This window comes from Amblyraja radiata, chromosome 29 (genome assembly GCF_010909765.2).
Source record: "Amblyraja radiata isolate CabotCenter1 chromosome 29, sAmbRad1.1.pri, whole genome shotgun sequence".
NCBI lineage: Eukaryota > Metazoa > Chordata > Chondrichthyes > Rajiformes > Rajidae > Amblyraja > Amblyraja radiata.
In genome coordinates this window covers 33999132-34016685 of record NC_045984.1, presented here as the reverse complement: position 1 = coordinate 34016685, position 17554 = coordinate 33999132, and the positions used below count along the sequence as shown (strand labels likewise).

The following is a 17554-nucleotide window of genomic DNA, read 5'->3' as shown; positions in this document are numbered from 1 at the left end:
GCAGTTGTACAGAGCCCTAGTGAGACCACACCTGGAGTATTGTGTGCAGTTTTGGTCCCCTAATTTGAGGAAGGACATTCTTGCAATTGAGGGAGTACAGCGTAGGTTTACAAGGTTAATTCCCAGGATGGCGGGACTGTCATATGCTGAGAGAATGGAGCAGCTGGGCTTGTACACTCTGGAGTTTAGAAGGATGAGAGGAGATCTCATTGAAACATATAAGATTGTTAAGGGTTTGGACAAGCTAGAGGCAGGAAACATGTTCCCGATGTTGGGGAGTCCAGAACCAGGGGCCACAGTTTAAGAATAAGGAGTAAGCCATTTAGAACGGAGACAAGGAAACACTTTTTCTCACAGAGAGTGGTGAGTCTGTGGAATTCTCTGCCTCAGAGGGCAGTGGAGGCAGGTTCTCTGGATGCTTTCAAGAGAGAGCTAGATAGGGCTCTTAAAAATAGCGGAGTCAGGGGATATGGAGAGAAGGCAAGAACGGGGTACTGATTGTGGATGATCAGCCATGATCACATTGAATGGTGGTGCTGGCTCGAAGGGCCGAATGACCTACTCCTGCACCTATTGTCTATTGTCTATTGATATATTTATAGACAGAAAAAATGTCATTGTGGTTTATTGTAAGAGCAGGAAATGGTAGAGGTGGGAAGATGATCTCCCCTACATCACAAGCTCACAGTCATGAGCCATGATTGTACTGAATGGCGCAGGGTCGGTGAATGGCCCAGGGTCTCTGTGCCTCGTGACTTTAGTTCTGCTCCTGTTTTTCTACATCTCTGAACCTGTGGAGCGCCGTGGGAGATTTTCCAAAGGTTATTGTTCAGTGAATGATTATAGATTGATGATGATTGCTACTTCCTCCTGAGTGTGTGGTAGTCTCGGTCGCTCACTAGGTTATGAATGAGGATTGTTTATTGTTACGAAGGACAGTGTGATTATAAAACATGGAAGTCATCGTAGGTGAGCCTATCTTTTTCCCATTATTTCTGAACTTGCAGCTTCCAATAGATACAATCATGGCTTAGTCATGTGGAGTTTAAACAGTTTTTTCTACATTACTGATCTGAGGCATTGGAGCAGTTGTAGAATTTTTAACAAAAGTCTTGCTGAGATGAGTAGACTTACTATTCAATATCACAGAGGAGGCGCATTCATCTCATGAGGCATTGACTTCAATTGATTAGAATCAGCCACGCATTACTGATCCAAAATGCCTCCAAACATGTGACGTTTTATGGATGACTTGGAGGCACCATTGCTAATCTTCCCGAGACAAGTGTAACTACTTTTTAACGGGCAAAACGACCTTGATAAACAACAATAAAGAACTCTCTCAGGGAGTTGGCCTGAATCCTGCCCCAATGTCCTTCATTGGGATATGAACCCTTGTAGCTGAGGCAACCAGGCAGCTAACAGGTGAAAAATAAAGGAGCAATATCATCTAGGAAACCCTCTGCTTTACATTTCACAACTCCCTATCCTGTCATAGAAAATAATCACAGAAAGAGCTACAAATGAACAGCCTCTGAGCGGCAAAGGACATTCTTCATCTGATCCGCCTTTCCCTCTTTCCAACCAGAACCCCATTGACAAAATGTTCCGTTATCATTTCAGTTTCCAGAACCCAATTTAAGATCATAGGAGCAGAATGAGGCCATTTGACCCATCAAGTCTACTCCGCCATTCATTCATGGCTGATCTATCTCTCCCTCTCAACCCCATTCTCCTGTCTTCTCCCAAAAACCTTAGATACACGCACTAATCAAGAACCTGTCAATCTCCACATTATAAAACCCATGACATGGCCTCCACAACCGCCTGTGGCAATGAATTCCATAGATTCACCATTTACCCTGTACCCTGTAACCCGGTACCCAAATGCACTCATCTTTAAAATACCCCCTTGTCCCACACACCCCCACCCCTCAATATATTTTATACCTTGTATAATTGGGTTTGCCTTTTCACACAGACTTCTCATGAAATATACTGTTAATGAAATAAAACCAACTGCAGGGAGATTTTCACACATTGCAGATGCACTCGTTCCTGTCACTCCCTCAGTGTTGATATCAATAAAACACTGCCCGGAGAGAAGAAAATCATTTTCCGATCGTGCCAGATAATAGCTGACAGATATGGGCAAGAAAGCACAATCTGCTGAAATGACTTTGTGTTTGAAGAAGATTAAGAGTGAACTATGGAGAATATGAATGTCGTGAAACTAAACTAGATCCACATCAAATACCATCAGCAATGCAAAATATGGATGTCTGGAGAATATTACCAATTGCTGATAAACTCATAATCTTGCGTCTGAAGGAACTGAAGATGCTGGTTTAAATCGAAGACACAGACACAAAATGCTGGGGTAACTCAGCGGGACCGGCAGCATTTCTGGAGAGAAAGAATGGGTGAAGTTTCAGGTGAGTCTGAAGAAGTCTCAAACCGAAACACATTTTGGTTACTCCCGCATTTTGCGTCTGAGCTCATAATCTGGTGGCGATGATGACTTATCCAACATAACAAAGATTGTATAAAAATGTCTCTTTCTTTTCCAAGATCCTACCCCTGCAAATTCAGCGCCTATTTTTGTTGAATAATGGGACTGAAGAATTTGTGTTGGGAACATTGCAAGTGTAATCGTGGACTGTGCTGCCTCTGCCTGGGGCTATCATGCCGTTAGCCTGAGCTTTGGCCTGCCTTTGTCCGGTCAGTCTGAGCTCCCTTCAACACCATCCTGATCCTGACACTGCCTCGCATTAGAAATGTGCATTGCTACAAGCCTGGATCGGCTTGGTTACAATTCCTCCTGTGCAGGCTGTCCATCAGCAGCAGGCCAACAAGCTTGTTGTTCCCAGACTGGTGCGGTGAGTGGCTTTGGTTACATACAGCGTGCCGGCATTCCCTGCCGGTTGGCAAAAGTTCCCAGTGATCACACCTTTTACCTTGTCAGAAAAGCGCAAGCTGATGTTTAATAGGTTGACTCATAGCAGTGGACTTGAGGCTTAAAGGGCCTGTCCCACTTGGCCATTTTTTCCGGGACTGCCGACGTCATATCAGGGTCGGCAAAAGATTTTGTACATTTCAAAATCCAGCGGCGACAACAAAAATGTTGCGACACTTGAGGAAACACTGCGTGTCAACACGTCATCACGCCACATCATACGTCATCACGCCACATCATACGTCATCACGCCACATCATACGTCATCACGCCACAACATACGTCATCACGCCACATCATACGTCATCACGCCACAACATACGTCATCACGCCACATCATACGTCATCACGCCACATCATACGTCATCACGCCACATCATACGTCATCACGCCACATCATACGTCATCACGCCACATCATACGTCATCACGCCACATCATACGTCATCACGCCACATCATACGTCATCACGCCGCGTCACGGTGACCTGATACGTCAGTCAATGATGCCAGCAGTCGCCGAAACAATCGCCAAGTGGGACAGGCCCTTTAGTGTATTTAAAATACCCAGTGACTAAACTAAAATCTCCTTCAATCATTGTAATGAGATCTTTAGATTTGTGTTATTATGCAAAATATTTAAATAAATACAAATTAGTGGAAAGGTAATAAGAGGAGCATCAAACAAAGGCTTAAATGTCCTGAAAGAGTTTGTAAACAATGGCCTGCTTCTCCTGATGCTCCGTTGCTGAGCTCCACACTAGAAATGCCATTTGATTATCGAGTCATAGAGCCACCCAGCGTGGAAACAGGCCCTTCAGCCCAACCTGCCCACGCCGGCCAACATGTCCCATCTACACTAGTTCCACCTGCCCGTGTCTGGCCCATATCTCTCTAAACCTGTCCTATCCATGTAACTGTCCAAGTGTTTCTTGACTATGCGATAGTCTTCTTGATTAGTGCGGGTGTCAGGAGTTATGGATAGAGGCAGGAGAATGGGGCTAAGAGAGAGAGAGATAGATCAACCATGATTGAATGGTGGAGTAGACTTGATAGGAGTAGAATTAGGCCATTCGGCCCATCACTTAGTCCCTGCCACAACTACCTCCAACGGCAGCTCGTTCCCAACCTGGTGGAAGTGAGCTGGTCTCAACCTATTTGAAAGAGGCCCCAACACAACATTGTGGCCCTGACTGTGGAAGGATGTGACTGTCAGAGGTGGAGCTTTAATAATAATAATAATGGATGGGATTTATATAACACGTTTCTAATACTCAAGGCGCTTTACATCGCATTATTCATTCACTCCTCAGTCACACTCGGTGGTGGTAAGCTACTTCTGTAGCCACAGCTGCCCTGGGGCAGACTGACGGAAGCGTGGCTGCCAATCTGCGCCTACGGCCCCTCCGACCACCACCAATCACTCACACACATTCACACACAGGCAAAGGTGGGTGAAGTGTCTTGCCCAAGGACACAACGACAGTATGCACTCCAAGCGGGATTCGAACCGGCTACCTTCCGGTTGCCAGCCGAACACTTAGCCATTGCGCCATCTGTCGTCCCATTAGTGGAGAAGGCAGGATTGATTTGTTGAATAAGCAAACACTGGACCTGGTGGCGATGCTTGGCATAGTTATATCTCCTCCATCTAGACTAACGCAGTTGATTAGTTTAGTTTAGAGATACAGCACGGAGACAGGCCCATCGAGTCCGCACCGACCAGCGATCCCCGCACGCTAACACTATCCTACACACACACGAGGGACAATTTACACTTATAACAAGCCAATTAACCTACAAACCTGCACATCTTTGGAGTGTGGGAGGAAATGGGAGCACCCGTAGAAAACCCACGCAGGTCACGGGGAGAACGTGCAAACTCCATACACCCGTAGTCGGGATGGAACCCGGATCTCTGGCGCTGTGAGGCAGCAGCTCTACCAGCTGCACCTTGTAGAATGGGGAGTTGAGTGAGTGTGCGGGGTGATTGGTTATGGTGGACCCATCACAATTTATTAAAAATGTTCACAATCGACCTGGGTGACAGAAAGAATCCTGAACTTTCTACTGGATGAGACATTAATCGAGCCTCCCGGTCAGGATTTCATTGATCAAGGAATAATCCACTAATGGCAGGAAAGTGATCAGCTGCATCTCAGGAAAGGTTTAGGAGGGTTATTCCCTGGGTCTACGAGGGGAATATAAAAGCTTGAAAGATTGAGGCAATTAACAAAAATCACAAATATTCACACAGGCTTAAAAACATTTAAATGCATTTGAATGAACTGAATATTGTCCACTTGCCAGCTATTTACACCAATTAATGTTGATGGGCTGGTGTATTTGGACGGAGCTAACTTGGCTCAGGCGCTGGGCAGCTTGCCCAGTCAAGGGGCTACACTGTCTGTTTGGACAGAAGTGAACCAGATTGGGGACCACATATCCGGCTCACAGCCCCTGCATTCATCTCATTAGGCGGATAAAACCATCACGTCCAAGAACATCTGCCCCACTATCTGGCTGTTGTCACATAGTTCCTCGTACAAAGCTGGAGTGCCTTCCTCCTTGTGTGGGAAGGAACTGCAGATGCTGGTTTAAACCGAAGATAGACACAAGCAGCTGGAGTAACTCAGCGGGTCAGGCAGCATCTGTGGAGAACATGGATAGGTGACGTTTCACAGAGTGCTGGAGTAACTCAGCGGGTCAGGCAGCATCTGTGGAGAACATGGATAGGTGACGTTTCACAGAGTGCTGGAGTAACTCAGCGGGTCAGGCAGCATCTGTGGAGAACATGGATAGGTGACGTTTCACAGAGTGCTGGAGTAACTCAGCGGGTCAGGCAGCATCTGTGGAGAACATGGATAGGTGACGTTTCACAGAGTGCTGGAGTAACTCAGCGGGTCAGGCAGCATCTGTGGAGAACATGGATAGGTGACGTTTCACAGAGTGCTGGAGTAACTCAGCGGGTCAGGCAGCATCTGTGGGGAACATGGATAGGTGACGTTTCGGGTCGGGACACTCCTTCCTCCTTGATCGTCTGTGCTGCTTTGAGATGCTGTTGGACAAGGTGGTCTGTACGAACGTCTTAACTATTGGTAATCAATCGAATTGAATGATCAATGTTGGCACAGATAAGGCAAGTACACAAACTCTTTCCCAGGGTGGGGAGATCCAAAACTAGAGGGCATTGGCTTTAGGAGAGTAGGTTTAAAGGTTTAAAAGGGAGCTACATGGCAATATCTTCATACAGAGAGTGGTGCGTATGTGGAACGAGCTGCCAGCTAGCAGCTGAGGCTGGGACCATAACAACATTTAACAGATACATGGATAGAAATGATTCATGGGCCAAAGATCAGCAAATGGTAGACACAGAATGCTGGTGTAACTCAGCGGAACAGGCAGGGTCTCTGGACAGATGAACTGGGTGACCCTTCTTCAGACTGCCCAGACTCAGACTGAAGAAGGGTCTCGACCCGAAATGTCAGCCATTAATTCTCTCCAGAGATGCTGCCTGTCCCGCTGAGTTACTCCAGCATTCTGTGTCTATCTTTGGTTTAAACCAGCACCTGCAGTTCCTTCCTACACACGGGCAAATGGTACAGATGTAGATGGGCATCTTGGTCAGCATGAACGAGTTAGGCCGAAGGGCCTGTTTCAACGCTGCAAGATCCTCAACTCAACAATAAGTTCCTTTTATCTGCAAAATTGCAAACAAAGGTTCTGATTTTAATATAAATCTGCATAATTGCAACATTTTCCTCATTATAGGACCAAAAGAATTGTGGCAATGAAGAATATTGAAGCTACCTGCTGCCCGTACATGGTCCTTGGACTGGCAACTGATTGTGTGTCTGGTCTTTGTGGAAAAATAACAGCCGGAGGAGTCCTGTTATGTCTCATATTACCGTTCTTTTTTCATCATTAAGTGGGTCGTTAATTACATATTTGGTGCTATTTGTAAGAAAAATTCATCACTTTAATTGCAAGGAAGCCAAATTTAAAAAAAATCAATTCCTTGCGATTCATTTTACACATAGCCCGTGCAAAGTGATTTGCTCTTTCTCAGGCACTTTGGGGGGGTTCTGCAAAGTGTGATAAGGTGTCGTACAAATGCTGGATTAGTCTCTCATCCAAATTCTTCCGGGACATGGATTAAAACGACTTTGACATTCCTGCAGTATATTTGAAGCTGGCATCTTCCTATCAGCACACAATAGCTAAAGCATTGAACATTTACAGAACCCTTGTGGTAAAACCCAGGGACAGTGTTTACAATATGACAAGGAGCAGGATCTGAAACGTATGCATAACATTCTGCACTTCAGCATTCCAAACTCTTGAAGTACATGGATTGTGGGTTGTGGAAGTACATGCTGGAACGGTGCTCCGGTGGCTGAGATGGCGTTGTGTGGGCCGCGCGCGGGCCAGTGGACGACGTGGTCAGTGGCTGCGTCTGCTGGACTGGAGGGCGGCAGCTCCGACCATCCCGGGCCGTGGTGTTTGAGTCGGATCGTTTGCGGGGTTCGGTGAACCGCGGGACTGATTGCACCATCGCCCGGTGGGGTATTGCCTCAGCGCAGAGGGAGAAGAGGAGAGAAGAGACTGCAGCCCTAAGATGTTTGCCTCCATCACAGTGAGGAGGTGCTTGGTGGACTCACTGTGGTGGATGTTAATTTGTGTTTACTGTCTGTTCTGTTGTCTATTATTGTATGTATGACTGCAGGCACGAAATTTCGTTCAGACTGAAAGGTCTGAATGACAATAAAGGAAATTCAATTCAATTCAATTTGTCCCATCATATGATATATATGTGGCAAATCTAGTCATGGACAGATGTAGCATGGAAACAGGCCCTTTGGCCCATTGAGACTACAACAAACACTTGTCCATGTATTTCCGACACAAATCCCATTTTTATTCTGCACACCAGATTCCACCAACAGGCTTAGAGTGACCAATTAGTCTACCAATCATCACATCTTGGGGTGTGGGAGGAACCCCACGCATTAACAGGGAAGGCATGCAGACTCTACAGATGATACTAGGTCAAAGTTGGGCCTCTGGAGCTGTGAGGCAGCAGCTGGGGATGATTAGCCATGATCATAGAAACATAGAAACATAGAAAATAGGTGCAGGAGTAGGCCATTCGGCCCTTCGAGCCTGCACCACCATTCAATATGACCATGGCTGATCATCCAACTCAGTATCACATTGAATGGTGGTGCTGGCTCGAAGGGCCGAATGGCCTACTCCTGCACCTATTGTCTATTGTCTCTTGTCTATTGAAGCTGTACTACTGCATTGGCCATGGTCATGGGTAACTTTCTCTATGAATGCAAACTTCCATCTCCCTCCTGTGCTTCAGCTTGGCTGTTGTCCAGTGATGCTGGCAGATGCTTAGTGCCTCGACTGAAGAGCCCATTCTTCACTTGTGACCTTGGCTGCCACTTCTCCCACTTGGTCCCTGCTTTAATGCAATTGCGGAGAGCTGCTCCAAATAAAATGAAATCAGTTGAACTAACAGGAATTGTGGCTTCACACTCTAGCTAAGTGATTGAGAAATAATTAGTGTTTTGTAGAGGCAGAAACACAGTAATGGGACAATTATCTGGATGATAATTACCAATGTCACAGCTGAGTGAGAACTACATTTAAATAAACTCAGCCACGATTTTAAACCCAAAACTAAATCCCATCTTCATACAGCTTTCATGTTTCAAAAAAACCCAACGAGTAAAGTTCTTAACCCTTAGCATTCTGAAGAGTCGGGTTTGTTTAGAGATACAGCTCGGAAACAGGCCCTTCGGCCCACCGAGTCCGTGCCGACCAGCAATCCCTGCACACTAAGACTATCCCACACTAGGGACAATTTACATTTATACCAAGCCAATTAACATACAGACCTGTACGTCTTTGGAGTGTGGGAGGAAAAGATCTCAGAGAAAACCCACACAGGTCACGGGGAGAACGTACAAACCCCGTACAGACAGCGCCCATGGTCAGGATCGAACCCGGGTCTCTGGCAACCCGTGAGGCAGCAACTCTACCGCTGCGCCACCGTGCGCCAAATTAGTTTAATTCATCCCCTTTTCCTGTTGGTGGTGTGAGCGGGTGAGTGAGATATTCCACACTCATTGGCAGCCTTGTTCACAATCTGTCAATCACCAAAACTGTGACTCAACCGTCTCTTGGTGAGGAGTTCAGCTAAACAGTCTCACTCAGTTTCACATTCACCTCCAAACCGGCCAGTGATAGCAGGGGGGATGAAGACGGAGGAAAGCACACATCCAACTGTCCAGAAGTCTAGAGTTCCCTGAAGTCTGGACTCCAGGATTCAGATGTGATGCTCTTGGTCAAACTGCCCACATGGTCTTGCCAAAAGTCCCAACGTTTGTACTCAATGAAGGAACGTATACCACACGCCTCCTTGTCCACACTGTCCATGTGGTGCAACACTAGCAGGGAACCATGCACCTACACTCCCACATCTCTTCTCCAGGGCTCTGTGCAAGTCCTGCCCTAGTAATCCTGGCCACTCTTGGCTAATGAAACATTTACTCCACTAGTAGCAGCAATGCCTTTCATTGCCACGTCCTTGGGGTTTGGAGTCGCCACCCAGGACCCATTTGTTTTTGACCAACCCTTTGGCCATTGCCCTCATAATGCTGTTCTGCTGCTGCTGTTGTCAAAGCCTGTTTGATAATTCCTCTGTGAAACACGATGGCAGTTTATACCTGCAGTAAAAGAGCTGCTGATGTTCAGAGGCATCTTGTGCCACAGATTGGTTGACATTGAACATTGATTTCTGGAACACAACTCAAGCTCCAGCTGAAATGCCTTTTTTATCCATGTCACATACTTCACAGGGGTAAATATCAAATGAGTTTGAAAACTCTTAATAAAGAATTGGCATTTAATAGCAGAAAGTAGCACAAGATCAGAAGATAGTACACATTCCTTGAAGACACATTCCGTGAACCGTTGAGTCTTGAGTGAGGCTGGCACCTGAAGGGGAAGAGAGCGGTTCTGAAAGGCTTCTCGCATCAACACAGGAAGTGTTGAAGTGAGATGGAAGCATCGCCGACATAAAAGGAATCAACATTTCTACTGAATATAGCGATGTGAAGCTCGAGGCATTTGTCACAGAGCCGCCTGCATTGTGATCAATATACATCCACCAGGAACCCTGTTGCCATGGTTATCCTCTAGCAGAACTGATAAAGCACCAGTCCTGATTCAGTAGCTAATAGCAATGAGCATCAGACCACCAGAGTGAGAATCCTGCTTGGAGAGGAAACAGTGTAGATGAGATTCAAGCTGAGGCTCGGTGTTGGCACTGAATGAAGGGAGCTTTAAACCCTGCACCTATCGCAGCTCGGAGTCACACACACAGAGTGCTGGAGTAAATCAGTGGGTCAGGCAGCATCTGTGGAGAACATGGATAGGTGACGTTTTAAATTCTTCTTCAGAATGGTCTTCAGCTGAAATGGGACTGAAGAAGGGTCTCGACCCAAAATGTCACCTATTCCTTCTCTTCAGAGATGCTGCCTGACCCGCTGAGTTACTCCAGCATTTTGTGCCTATCTTCAGTGTAAAGCAGCATCTGCAGTTCCTTCCTCCTCACTCAGTTGTGAGTCACGTGGGCGATACTGACCCTGAGACTGACACTGAGTTGGGCTCAGAAAAGCAAGCAAGCAAGTGTATTTATACAGGACAGTTCAGCAACAAGGCAATTCAAAGTGTTTTACACAAAGCATTAAAAAGCAATCAAAAGCAATTAAAAACAGTCATTAAAAAGAATAGAAAATAAAAACAAGCTAAAATAGACTAAGACAAGAATAAAATACAAGAATAAAAATGACAGTGGTGGAATGAATAATTATTAAATGTAATTAAAATTAAAAGTTAATTCGTCAGCAGAGACGGCCCTCAGCCGATTACGCTGAAATACACATCGCACACAAATACAATAGAACATAATGACTTTCTAGCTTCTGCCTGTGAAAGACCAGGCTCAGTGGTCAGTGGTCAGTGGTCAGTTAGAAAGGGTCACAACCATGTTTTGCACCTTCCTGCATGGATTGCTGATAAAAGTTCTCTTGACAGCACCTGTGCTCAGGCAATGCAGATCTAAAGGAGATGAATACATAGAAACATAGAAAATAGGTGCAGGAGTAGGCCATTCGGCCCTTCTAGCCTGCACCGCCATTCATTATGATCATAGCTGATCATCCAACTCAGTATCCCGTACCTGCCTTCTCTCCATACCCCCTGATCCCTTTAGCCACAAGGGCCACATCTACCTCCCTCTTAAATATAGCCAATGAACTGGCCTCAACTACCTTCTGTGGCTGAGAATTCCACAGATTCGCCACTGTCTGTGTGAAAAATGTTTTTCTCATCTCGGTCCTAAAAGATTTCCCCCTTATCCTTAAACTGTGACCCATTGTTCTGGACTTCCCCAACATCGGGAACAATCTTCCTGCATCTAGCCTGTCCAACCCCTTAAGATCCCCCCTCAGTCTTCTTTACAGACAGGGATATTGGCACTTCACTAAATTAATTACAATTACAAGACACATTGTAGAAGGAAATTGTTGAGGTGTGAAAGGAATTAAAACACCAACACAGGCATTTTTGTTTTACTCTGGTGATGGGTTCAAATGTCAGGACCAAAGAAAATGAAAATGATTTGTAGAAGGGTTGAACATCTGACATGATCAAGGTGTAAAAGATCGCCGGTGAAGTGTGGAACATCAATACAGATACTGGCAGGCAGATAAACTTCTGAGGTGAGGCGTGATTGAGGGGTGCACGAGAGGCGTTGGCCATTGGTTGACAAGGGGGACATGTTGAAGAATATCTTCTCTTCCTTTGCATCAAAGATGTATTCAAACAATCTATGTTTATATTCCATGTTCTTTGCATTGTGAGTAATATTGAATATTACCGATTAATATTGCCAATTATATTGCCAATTGAAGCAGCAGATTGCACAAAGGTCAAGGCAAATGTCACTTTCTTGTGGCCGCCTTGTTTTTGAAATATAATTTCAGCCGCGTTGCTTTGATATCGCAGCTGTAGGAATCAATCAAGCGACGTTGCTCACATTGACGAGTATGAAACAGCAGTAAGGGAAAACATTCTTCTGTTAAAAAAAAACCTTTATAAAATGTGTTCAACTCTCTCGCGAGGCAGATGCTTACATCTTGTTTATGACTCTGCACTATTGACATAGACATGAGCTAAACACAAACTGCTGGAGGAACCCAGCAGGTCAAACAGCATATTGGAGGAAGATGGATGGATGTCTCGGGTCAGGAACCTTCTTCAGACTGATAGAGTAGTGCGGAAAGAGCTGGTAGAAAGATAGAGGTATGGCAAGAGTTGGCATGTGTGGGACAGGGGAACGGCAAGAGTTGGCACGTGTGGGACAGGGGAACGGCAAGAGTTGGCACGTGTGGGACAGGGGAACGGCAAGAGTTGGCACGTGTGGGACAGGGGTATAGCAAGAGTTGGCACGTGTGGGACAGGGGTATAGCAAGAGTTGGCATGTGAGGGGTGGTTTCAGGCAAGGAGGTTCTGATCGGGGATGAGGCTGGTGGAGATGGTGACTGAGGCTGGAGGTGACCAGTGGAGAAGAGCAAAGGGTGGGAATGAGGAATCTGAAGAGAGAGGATAGTTCACTGCACAAGAGTGACATGTAGAAGAAAGGATAGAGTTTGTAGGCAGAATGAAGAGAATGAATGTGGTGCATGGGGTAGGGAGAGGTGGATGATGAATGGATGGAGCAAGTGAAGGAGGGAGAACAACTGGATGAGAGGGAGGGGTGAGTACTCCATAACACAAAGACCTGCTTCCAAATCACCTCCATCATCAAGGTAAATCTTCAACTCGGAAAGGAATCTCCAACAATTAACAGAATTAACAAACCAAACATTTGCTGAATGTTAGTAAGATTCTGGTAGGAGATACCTACGAGGAAGTCAGGGCAATCTTCCCACTTGGAACATTCATTGAGACACTTAGCACTAAATGTGGTAAAAATATCCTCCACTTAATTTCAGGTCCAATGAAATGGGGTCCCCATCAGCGTGACACATAATGACAGATACTTGAACAGTTGCAATCTACATTCTGTTATAATACATTTAACAAAGTGGATGCCCCAAAGTACATCATCAAACAACATTTCACACACAAGGTATCGAGATTGATGGCCAATGGTTTGGTGAAAGCCACATGTTGTAACTCTTCCTTAAAGGAGAGAAGCATGGAGTTGGCATCACTGGCACGGCAATCACATCTGGGAATGTACAACAGGCCAGACCGGGAGGAAGATGAGGTGATTTATTTGTGCGGTTTGCATACAATTGGCTATGGGAATGTGAAATTAGCGGATCTATCTCCAAACTCCAAATACAATGAAATTAGATGGGACAAAATGTTCTACAGATTTCATAACAGGGTAGACACAGGATGCTAAATGATAATATTATTGGGCATTGAGAAACTAAGCTAGGTTGGCAACTGACCAGTCTAATGTGATTACCTCTTTGTTCATTTCCTTGGTACTTGCTGTTTGCAGGAAGCCTGTCCCTTCATTGAGTTTTCTCAAACATACAAATAACCCGATTTAAACACAGTGACTGATATGCATTGATGATTTTGCCCAAGTGAAATTTATTGGGTGAAATGAACCATCCTGCCAACACCTAGAGAATAGCCCTGAACTATTGTCTACCTCATTGGAGACACTCGGACTAACTTTGATCGGGCTTTACTGGCTTTATCTTGCACTAAACGTTATTCCCTTTATCCTGTATCTGTCCACTGTAAATGGCTCCAATATAATCATGTATAGTCTTTCCGCTGACTGGTTAGCACGCTACAGAAGCTTTTCACTGAACCTCGGTACACGTGACAATAAACTGAATTGGAGTCAACTGAAAAAATGTTCAACAAAATAACTATGCAAGTTCCAGTTCAGCAACATCAACACTCAAAATTGGTCTGAAATCTCGGATATTATTTCAGGTCAAGTCGACTTATTTACATTAAATAGGTGACTTTGAGATATACGCCAATACTGCAAAGAACAGGTGTAGGGTTTCCGAAGGGTTTATGGACAAGACCTGCCCAGTGTGGACTAACTCACAGGAGCAGAAAGCGTGATTCACCAAAGCCTGCAATGAGGAAAGTACAGCAGTAATTATCCAACCAGGTAAAACACTAACGTCGCCCTTACCTAATGCCAAGAGTTGATGTGGGGGCTGATCCAGCTCATTACATTGACGATCCAGAGATGGGTGGGGTTCAGGTAGAACTGGACATCACCTGGAGAGAACAGAAGGTGATTCAGGTTAATCAGCAGCCCATGAAAGCTGGCAGGTCCCACGCACACTTGCTAACATCTGCAATGTAGGATGGCATTTAGCGTTTATAGACAATGTTAATTATTAGCAATCAACTCCAAGTCAAACCCTGGTTCCCTGCTGAGTTCCTCTGTGGGTAAGTGCACTGTATGGTGATGTGTGATTAGCCAGTCAGTTTGCCACCTGATCAGCCCTCTCTCGCTGCTCTCCTCACCCCCATGATGCAACACTGGCCGCCAACACGGTTCATCCCCATTGTTCTTGGGGAAGTTGCATGGTCACCTGTCGAGCTGCTCGCTTCACTGTCTCCTTTTATCATCCCCAAACTGAATGACCTTCACCATAACGTCATATGTGATAGGAGCAGAATGAGGCCATTTGACCCATCAAGTCTATTCCACCATTCAATCATGGTAGTGAAAGGGGGTGGGAGTGGAGGGGAAGGGGCGGAGGGTGGAGAGGGTGTGGGTGGTGGAGGGTGGGGGTGTGGGTGGTGGAGGGTGGAGAGGGTGTGGGTGGTGGAGGTGGAGGGGTGTGGGTGGGGGTGGAGATGGTGGGGGGAGGGGTGTGGGTGGGGGTGGAGATGGTGGGGGTGGAGGGGAGGGGGTGGAGAGGGTGGGGAGGGGGTGGGGGGAGGGGTGTGGGTGGAGAGGGTGGGGGGAGGGGTGTGGGTGGGGGTGGAGAGGGGGGGGGGGGGTGAGACAGATTAAAAAGCACAACAATGGCAGAATGTATTGACAAATGTTTTGACCTGTACCAGAGGGATTACATGTTCATAAATCATCGGGACAGAGTCAGGCCATTTGGCCCATCGAGTACGTTCATGGCTGATCTATCTTTCCCCCTCAACCCCATTCTCTCTGTAACCATTGACACCCTTACAAGAACCTGTCAATCTCCACTTTAAATCACCCACTGACTTGGCCTCCACACCCCTCTATACCAGGGGTTCCCAACATATCTCACCCCGTTTTATCCCCCACAACTTTAATAGCACGCAACAATGTTATTCCACTTATTTATGAACAACTAATGATGAACAGATACCGGTATACCAGAGCTAAATACACTCAGTCAATGAGAACAAATATCTCATATCCACAATCAACAAAGTTGCCCCCTAGGTAGGCGAAATTTACCCCCTCTTCCACCCCCCCCCCCCCCCCCGGTTGGGAACCCTTGCTCCAAGGCAATGAATTCCACAGGTTCACCACCCTCTGTCGAAAACAATTCCTACTCATCACCTTTCTAAAGGAACGTCCTTTTATTCTGAGGTTATGGTCTCTGGTCCTAGACTCTCCCACTAGTTGAAACATCCTCTCCACATCCGTTTAATGGACTTGGTGCAAGGGACAAAGGTATGAAGTGTGGTTTACCAGATGGGTGTCACATGGACCACTAGACAAGCCCTGCTCACAGTTCAGTTCCAGTTTGCAGTTTATTGTCACGTGTACCGAGGTACAATGAAAAGCTTTTGTTGCGTGCCAACCAGTCAGCGCAAAGACTATACATAGAAACATAGAAAATAGGTGCAGGAATAGGCCATTCGGCCCTTCGAGCTGTCCACCGTGTACAGAAACAGGATAAGGGAATAACGTTTAGTGCAAGGTAAAGCCAGCAAAGTCCAATCAAGGATAGTCCGAGGGTCACCAATGAGGTAGATAGTAGTTCAGGACCGCTCTCTGGTTGCGGTAGGATGGTTCAGTTGCCTGATAACAGCTGGGAAGAAACTGTCGCTGAATCTGGAGGTGTGCGTTTTCACACTTCTGTACCTTTTGCCCGATGGGAGAGGGGAGAAGAGGGAGTGACTGGGGTGAGACTGGTCATTGATTATGCAGCTGGCCTTGTCGAGGTAGCGTGCGGTGTAGATGCAGTCAATGGAAGGGAGGTTGGTTTGTGTGATGGTCTGGGCTGCGTCCACAATTCGCTGCGATTTCTTGCAGTCTTGGACGGAGATGTTCCCGAACCGTGCTGTGAAGAGAGCTGTGCAGTCGCTGAGGAACTGATGCAGTGCTACGAAGCCTCATTGATCACTCGTGCATGAGCGACGTGTGAGTCAGTGAATGCCTCTCCAAATCCTCATGCACTGCGGGCTGCAGATACTGCACGACACGCCTATCCCTTAGCATCAGGGCCAATGATGGATCAGGTCCTGTCATCCAGATTCACAGCACTGTTTCACCGTGACCAACACTATCTCTGGCCCGCACGCAGCCCACAACATTCACACGCATGGACTTATGCGATGCTCAGCGGTTCATTCCCCACGCAGCTGCACGGTGAAGGTGATGTGTAATCTGGGCAGCTGGAGCTGACCAGCAGGGTGAGAGATATCTCCCTGTCACACCTGCTGTGGAAGATCAGATCCACTAAAGCCACAGAGCCAGAGTTTAGAGTAGTGTAGTGTAGTTTAGTTTAGAGAGACTAACAGTTTCACAGAGTGCTGGAGTAACTCAGCGGGTCAGGCAGCATCTGTGGAGAACATGGATAGGTGACGTTTCACAGAGTGCTGGAGTAACTCAGCGGGTGCAGCAGCATCTATGGAGCTAAGGAAATAGTCAACGTTTCGGGCCGAAACCCTTCCGGGTTTCAGCCCGAAACGTTGCCTATTTACAGAAGGGTTTCGGCCCGAAACGTTGCCTATTTCCTTAGCTCCACAGATGCTGCTGCACCATAACTCAGCGGGTCAGGCAGCATCTGTGGAGAACATGGATAGGTGACGTTTCACAGAGTGCTGGAGTAACTCAGCGGATCAGGCAGCATCTGTGGAGAACATGGATAGGTGACGTTTCACAGAGTGGTGGAGTAACTCAGCGGGTCAGGCATCATCTGTGGGGAACATGGATAGGTGACGTTTCAGGTCGGTACCATCACACCAACAAGGTGTAGTGGATGGGGGGAGGGTGGGAGAAGAGGGGGGGGGGGATTCACAGTGGGGTTCAGATTCTGGACATACGTTCACACACTCAGAGACATCACGTTGAGCACGCAGTGATTACCCTGCAAGACCTCAATCACTGGAACCCCCAGCTCATCTCCAAGGTCAGCTCACCACACTGACTGGGGACTGAACTAGAAACCTTCCTGCCCCGCATGCCCTGTTTCTGCAATTACAACTGGCAATCCTGCAATGCCACTAATGATTTGTCTTAAAGGGACCCCGCCCGGGCAGTCAATAATTAATTCTGCTTTTCCGCAACTTCTGAAGGAGCAGAATGTAAT

At 46.6% G+C, this 17554-nt stretch overlaps 1 protein-coding gene across 2 annotated transcripts in view; it reads right to left on the bottom strand.

Moving 5' to 3' along the window:
• The window catches only part of sema6b (semaphorin 6B), a 328957-nt gene that overhangs the window by 236456 nt on the left and 74947 nt on the right, over nt 1–17554 (bottom strand). The window contains exon 2 of one of the 2 annotated variants that reach the window (XM_033047265.1): nt 14206–14294. The gene's annotated coding sequence lies outside the window, so the exon portion shown is untranslated. Of the gene's footprint in view, nt 1–14205; nt 14533–17554 lie in introns of those variants that run through there. The other variant, XM_033047264.1, reaches the window with a different exon arrangement.